Raw genomic sequence first — 6,000 nt, forward strand, 5'->3', positions numbered from 1 at the left:
TCGGATTTTATGAGTTTTTATTGTGATTTGCTAGATTTTGATAGTTTTTATCTATTTTTATTTAGTACATTTTTAAATTTTAGATTTGATTAGAATTTATGTTGTTTATTTTTGTATTTTATCTTAATTTATATTATTATTTATTTTTAGAATATTAATTATTTTTTATGGTATTTTTATTGAATTTTCGGATATTTAACTAATTCCGGACTTTATGGGTTTTTATTGTGATTTGCTAGATTTTGATAGTTTTTATCTATATTTATTTAGTACATTTTTTAATTTTATATCAATATATATTAGAAAAGAAGAACTTATATCAGGCAAATTTAGTGACGTGTCATTTTCACGTTAATTCTCAGAAAAAAAATTCCACGTGTCATTTTCAGGTTAATTTGCATAAAAAAATACATTTATAAATTTTAGATTTGATTAGAATTTAGGTTGTTTATTTCTTGATTTTATCTTAATTTATTTTTGATTTATTTTTAGAGTATTAATTAATTTTTATTGAATTTTCGGATTTTTAATTAATTCAAGATTTTATGAGTTTTTATTGTGATTTGCTAGATTTTGATAGTTTTTATCTATATTTATTTAGTACCTTTTTAAATTTTAGATTTGATTAGGATTTAGGTTGTTTATTTAAGGATTTTATCTTAATTTATCTTATTATTTATTTTTAGAGTATTAGTTAATTTTTATGGTATTTTTATTGAATTTTCAGATTTTTAATTAAATGAAGATTTTTTTATGAGTTTTTATTGTGATTTCTAGATTTTTGTAGTTTTTATCTATCTTTATTTAGTAGCTTTTTAAATTTTAGATTTGATTTAAAAGATTTGTCCTAATTATCTAAGATTTACTTAGATTACTCCTTACTAAATTTATTTCATCATGATTTAAATAGATTATTAATATCTGAAAAAAAAATTTCATAAAATTTTAAAATTTTAAAAGATTAAAAAACTAAAAATTCAATAAAAATACCTTAAAAATTAAAAATTAATTAACAAAAACTACCAAATCACAATAAAAACTCATAAAATCCTTAATTAAATAAAAATCCGAAAATTCAATAAAAATAAAATAAAATTTAATTAATACTCTAAAAATAAACTTTTTTTTTACCTAGTCTGGTGCTGTTGGGTTTCAAAGGGGACGTGATATCTTTTTAGATATCTAATTTGGGTAGCTTTTTAATTTTTGCATTTTCTTTATTTTTACCTTGTCTATGTATTAAGGGTTGAGTACCCCTTGTACTCCCACTAATACAAATTTTGCTTATCAAAAAAAAAAAAACCTAAAATTTATTTCCATAACAAATCTTGAAACTAATTTTTTAAATTTAATTTTAAATTTGAGAAACTTTTCATAAAATATTAAAATCTTAAAAGATTTGCCTTAATTATCTAAGATTTACCTAAATTGCTCCTTACTAATACTGCATCAGTCATCTCCTCCCCTACATGTCTCTACTGTGAACCGGTTGACATGGAGGAAAAATGAGGAAGATTACTCGAGTATGCAACTTGCTTAATGTAGTGTTGATAATTGTGTAAGTTGATAATTGTGTAAGTGTTTGACATAAATGTTTATGCTTCGCTTCCTAAAGGTTTTTTGTTGCTGAATTTGATTGACCTAATTAGTGAGCACTATATTTGGTAGTGTTGATTCAATTCCTAAAAGCCATGTCCTTTAATTTTCTCTTAATTTGTTCATTGTTCCCTATTTTGTGATGCTTTCTCTTATGCAACCCTTATTCTGAATGTTCTTAATAGGCCAATTGATAGCAGACTTACATGCTTTTATCCTTCCCATTGCAAGTTTATTTGATGCAAAAACTTCATCTACAATGTCAGCATCATGAAGGCAGAGAAACTCTTCCAGAAGAAGGGACGTCCAACAAATTTGACCCAGGATCTCAGTTAAAGAAATGAGATTTAGGTAAGATATATATTCATATGATTGCTTTTAGTTCCAGATTTTGCTATTTTTCTTATTAATTAATAGCTTTTTTTTGTTGTCAATTGTAAATCGCTTTTAGACATAGCTATAGTCTCTTTTATTTTGCTTTACTATCTCAATAGTGGAAGCTTTTTTTCAATTAGTACATGGGTTAAAATTCTAAATTTGCTGAACTAAAGGTTTGATTCTATTTGATTTTCAGGCAATTTCCTATTTTGCTCAAGAATGTTTGGGGTTATGGTCCGGGAACTGCATCTTTATATCCGTCACATCCATGAGTATTAGTTGTACCCATAGCTGCATCTTTATAACTCATAAGTTACATTTAGTTTGGCTTCATAACTGATACTTGAACTTTTGCTTAGTGGGAAGCAAGCCTTAACACAGTTAATGAGCTGAATGGAAAGGGAATGTGGATAAGGAGAATGAATCATATAAAATTTCCTTATTTTCATTCACCAATTTATGGCCTTTGCTCTTGCTATCTCATTTCTTGCTGATAAATTTATAACTACTGATTTGTGTTGATTTTGGATCTTAGAATTATTAATCTGATCAAATAAGTAACTTTTCCAGCATGTGGTTCATTATACTTTTCGTCTCCATTTTTTTACTGAAATTCTTGATCTGATGTGGAATGGGGTTAGGATATAAGATTGGTGGCAGAATGAACAGTTCTTGGTTCATATAATGAGGATAGGGACTTTGCTGAGCTCTATGGACATCACTTCTCATCCCAATTTTAGGTAAGGGAAGAAATTTATTATAGCCTTCACACATTCTGATTGCTTAGTATAAAAAGATTATTAACTCTTATCCGGGTTTTATGGACTTGCATGTCTGTTGCTCACCTTTTTTTTTGGTAATTCAATTGTTTTCCACTACCTAAACATCATTTCATTGTTCCTCTCAATCTGTTTTGTCCATCTTACATGTGCAATGTAAGCTCTTGCTTGGTTTGCAATTTGGTTTTGTATTTTTTTTCTATAACAGATGCATCATCTTGCACAATTTAAGATCATTCCCAATGTTGTAGAGTAAAAGAAAGACATTGATGCTCCCAACTACCAAAGAAGCATGACGATGATTGATGATATGATGGATTTGCAAGAAATTGAGCATGAGTTCTACACCAAGAATAGTATAAAATGTGTTATTCTAAATACAGTTGGTGGCTACTATACAGCTCTAAAGGACCACACTTCTTGATAAATGGTGGCAAAAAAGAGCATGCAAAGATCAATGTTTGTTGTAATGATGTTTCAAGGTGTTGCCACCTATGTATAAGTAAATCCTTCTCCTATTTTGACATGTGTTACACTGAAAATTTTAAAATCTTCTTTTTAACTTTAGAGATTTTTTTATGCATATGTAACGTGACATATTGTTTTATATAAAAAGTATCATTATATTTTTTTTAAAAAATCATTATACTCTAAACTAATTGATTGATATTGTGTTAAATTACAAATAAAATTAAATGAGATACCAACCGAATGCATTCAGTTATAAATGGGGAGGAGAAATTTCTGAACCAAAAATTTATTACCAAAACAAATCTATGTTGGCTAATTTAAAAATTTTAAATATGAGAAACTTTTTCATAAAATATTAAAATCTTCTTTTCAATTTTAGAGATTACTTTATGTATATGTAACGTGAGATTTTATTTTATATAAAAAGCATCATTGTATTTTTTTAAACAATCATTATATTCTAAACTAATTGATTGATATTATGTTAAATTTCAAATAAAATCAAATGGGATACCAACTGAATGCATTCAGTTATAAATGGAAAGGAGAAATTTCTGCACCTAAAATTTATTGCCAAAACAAATCTATGTTGGCTAATTTGAAATCTATGCAAAATTATTTTTGTCGGTTTAAGGTTCATAAATTTTGTACAAAATCTGATATATTGCTATTTTATGACTTCAAATAAACAAAATGATGTCATATTTTATGATTTATCTTTCACAACCATAATTTGTGCTACTATCACATTCTTTTTTTCCCTAATTAATATGTGTTTATCATCTGCTTTATTATAATTGTTCTTACATTCTTGGTATGTTAAATTTTTTATAATTTAAAATATGATCGATGTATCAAATACAATAGACACATTCTTTTTTTTTCCATGATTAATATGTCTTTATCATCTGCTTCATTAAGATTTTTCTTACATTTTTAGTATCTTAAATTTTTTTATAATTTAAAATATGATCGATGTATCAAATGCAATAAACATATTCCCCGTGCAACGCACGGATAAAAAGAACACTAGTATATTATTAAAAAAACTCATTTATCTTCTTATCAGCATCTTCTTCTTCATCTTCTTTCTCCAACCCAGATGAATCCTCAAATTCTGCTAACCCTTCTTGAAAAACCGCAACTTCAAAATCCAAGGTTCTTTTTTCCTTTCCCTTTTCATCCTTTTACAATTTGGTTTCTGGTAGGGATGGCAGAGAAGCCCGAACCCATGGGCACCCGACCCGACCCGATTTCTTGGGTGAAAACCCGAGTTAAATGGGTTCGGGTTCGGGTTTTACCCGATCACTTTCGGGTTCGGGTTTGGGTTTGGCCAAACCCGCACCCGAACCCGGATCTGTATAAGTGAAACCTAAGTATTCTGCTTGTGCAGTACAATATATGCAGCATCTTGCATATTAATTTAACAGTAACATGACAATTACAATGTTACATTACATAATATAGCTCTCTTCACAGTCTTTTTCAGGTCGGGTTTCCGGGTTCAACTGCTTGTTTGAGGTTGTGTGCGGGTGTGGGTACGGGTCGGGTGAACCCGAAACCCAATGGGTTCGGGTGTGGGTTTAAGTTCACCACCCATTTCGGGTTCGGGTGCGGGTGCGGGTGTGGGTTTTTGATTTCGGGTTTGGGTTTGGGTTTGGCAAAACCCGCACCCTACCCGACCCATTGCCATCCCTAGTTTCTGGGTCTTGAAATCAAACTTCATGAAATAAACAAATAAACTACTCTTTCAAATCCAGAGATTGAGTGTCTTCATAGGAAATAAAATCACATCATCCCTTTACTTTACATGATTTATTCCTCGTTCTAACAAAAAAAATATGAAACTAAGATTCAATTCTATTTCGAGATTAACAGAGGACAAAGTGGAAAATATATCAAATTCGATCTCGCCCGCTACCACCACGGAGCCACCACCACGCCATCGTTCTATGCAAGCCTGATGTTCTTTCGACCCAGATCTGGAAGCTGAAGCATCTCCTTAACAATATAGAAGATTCGCAGAGCATCATCCATCCAACGCAACAAATAACAAAAACAACAAAGCCAACACATTTCTTTGCCCCGTGTTCCTTTTGCTATAAATAATCCAGTCTTTACCCATACCCGCGTGGAGGAGGTGGATGGTATTTTGATGGTGGCATTGGAGTTCTGGGTAATGCAAAAGGATTTCGTGAAGGAAGGGGAAATAGGAGGTTGGTGGTGTTTGATGAATATTGGAAAAGGAGATTGGAGGTGTGGGTCAATTAGGGTATCGCAGATATAGCATTGGAGTTCTGGGTATTGCAAAAGGATTTTGTTGAATTTCGATTTTTAAGGATTTTATTTAAATAATATGAGGTTAATTAGGGACATTAATTACTGGGGTTAATTAATTTTTTATAATAATTTTAATAAAAAATAAATAAAAATTCCACCTAATCTCATTAAATGATGTGGCAATGCCACATAAGCTTCCCGGAGCTTCGGCGTTGACCCAACCGGCCGGAAGGACCAAAGCCAACTATTTTGCAAAAAACTAGGAACCAATCCCCACCTTTGCTCCGGCGATGGACTAAAGGCATATTTATGACAAAGGATAGGGACCAAAAACTGAAATAAGCCGAGAAAATATAATGAAAAGAAACTATAAAAGTGAAGCAAAGAATTATCATCCGAACAAATGAGTAACTCGCCCTATATTTATGAACATGTTTTGGAAAGGGAAATGATGGATAGCACTTAACGGAATTTATTTTTCCCTCTTATGCTTTTT

General features: G+C 30.3%; 1 long non-coding RNA gene across 1 annotated transcript; it reads left to right on the forward strand.

Moving 5' to 3' along the window:
- The first annotated feature begins 1,484 nt into the window (after positions 1 to 1,484).
- LOC130720501 (uncharacterized) lies at positions 1,485 to 3,286 on the forward strand. Its single transcript, XR_009013091.1, has 3 exons — positions 1,485 to 1,947; positions 2,171 to 2,714; positions 3,005 to 3,286. It is a non-coding gene; the product is annotated as an uncharacterized LOC130720501 (long non-coding RNA).
- Positions 3,287 to 6,000: the final 2,714 nt, after the last annotated feature.

This window comes from Lotus japonicus, chromosome 5 (genome assembly GCF_012489685.1).
Source record: "Lotus japonicus ecotype B-129 chromosome 5, LjGifu_v1.2".
NCBI classification, from domain to species: domain Eukaryota; kingdom Viridiplantae; phylum Streptophyta; class Magnoliopsida; order Fabales; family Fabaceae; genus Lotus; species Lotus japonicus.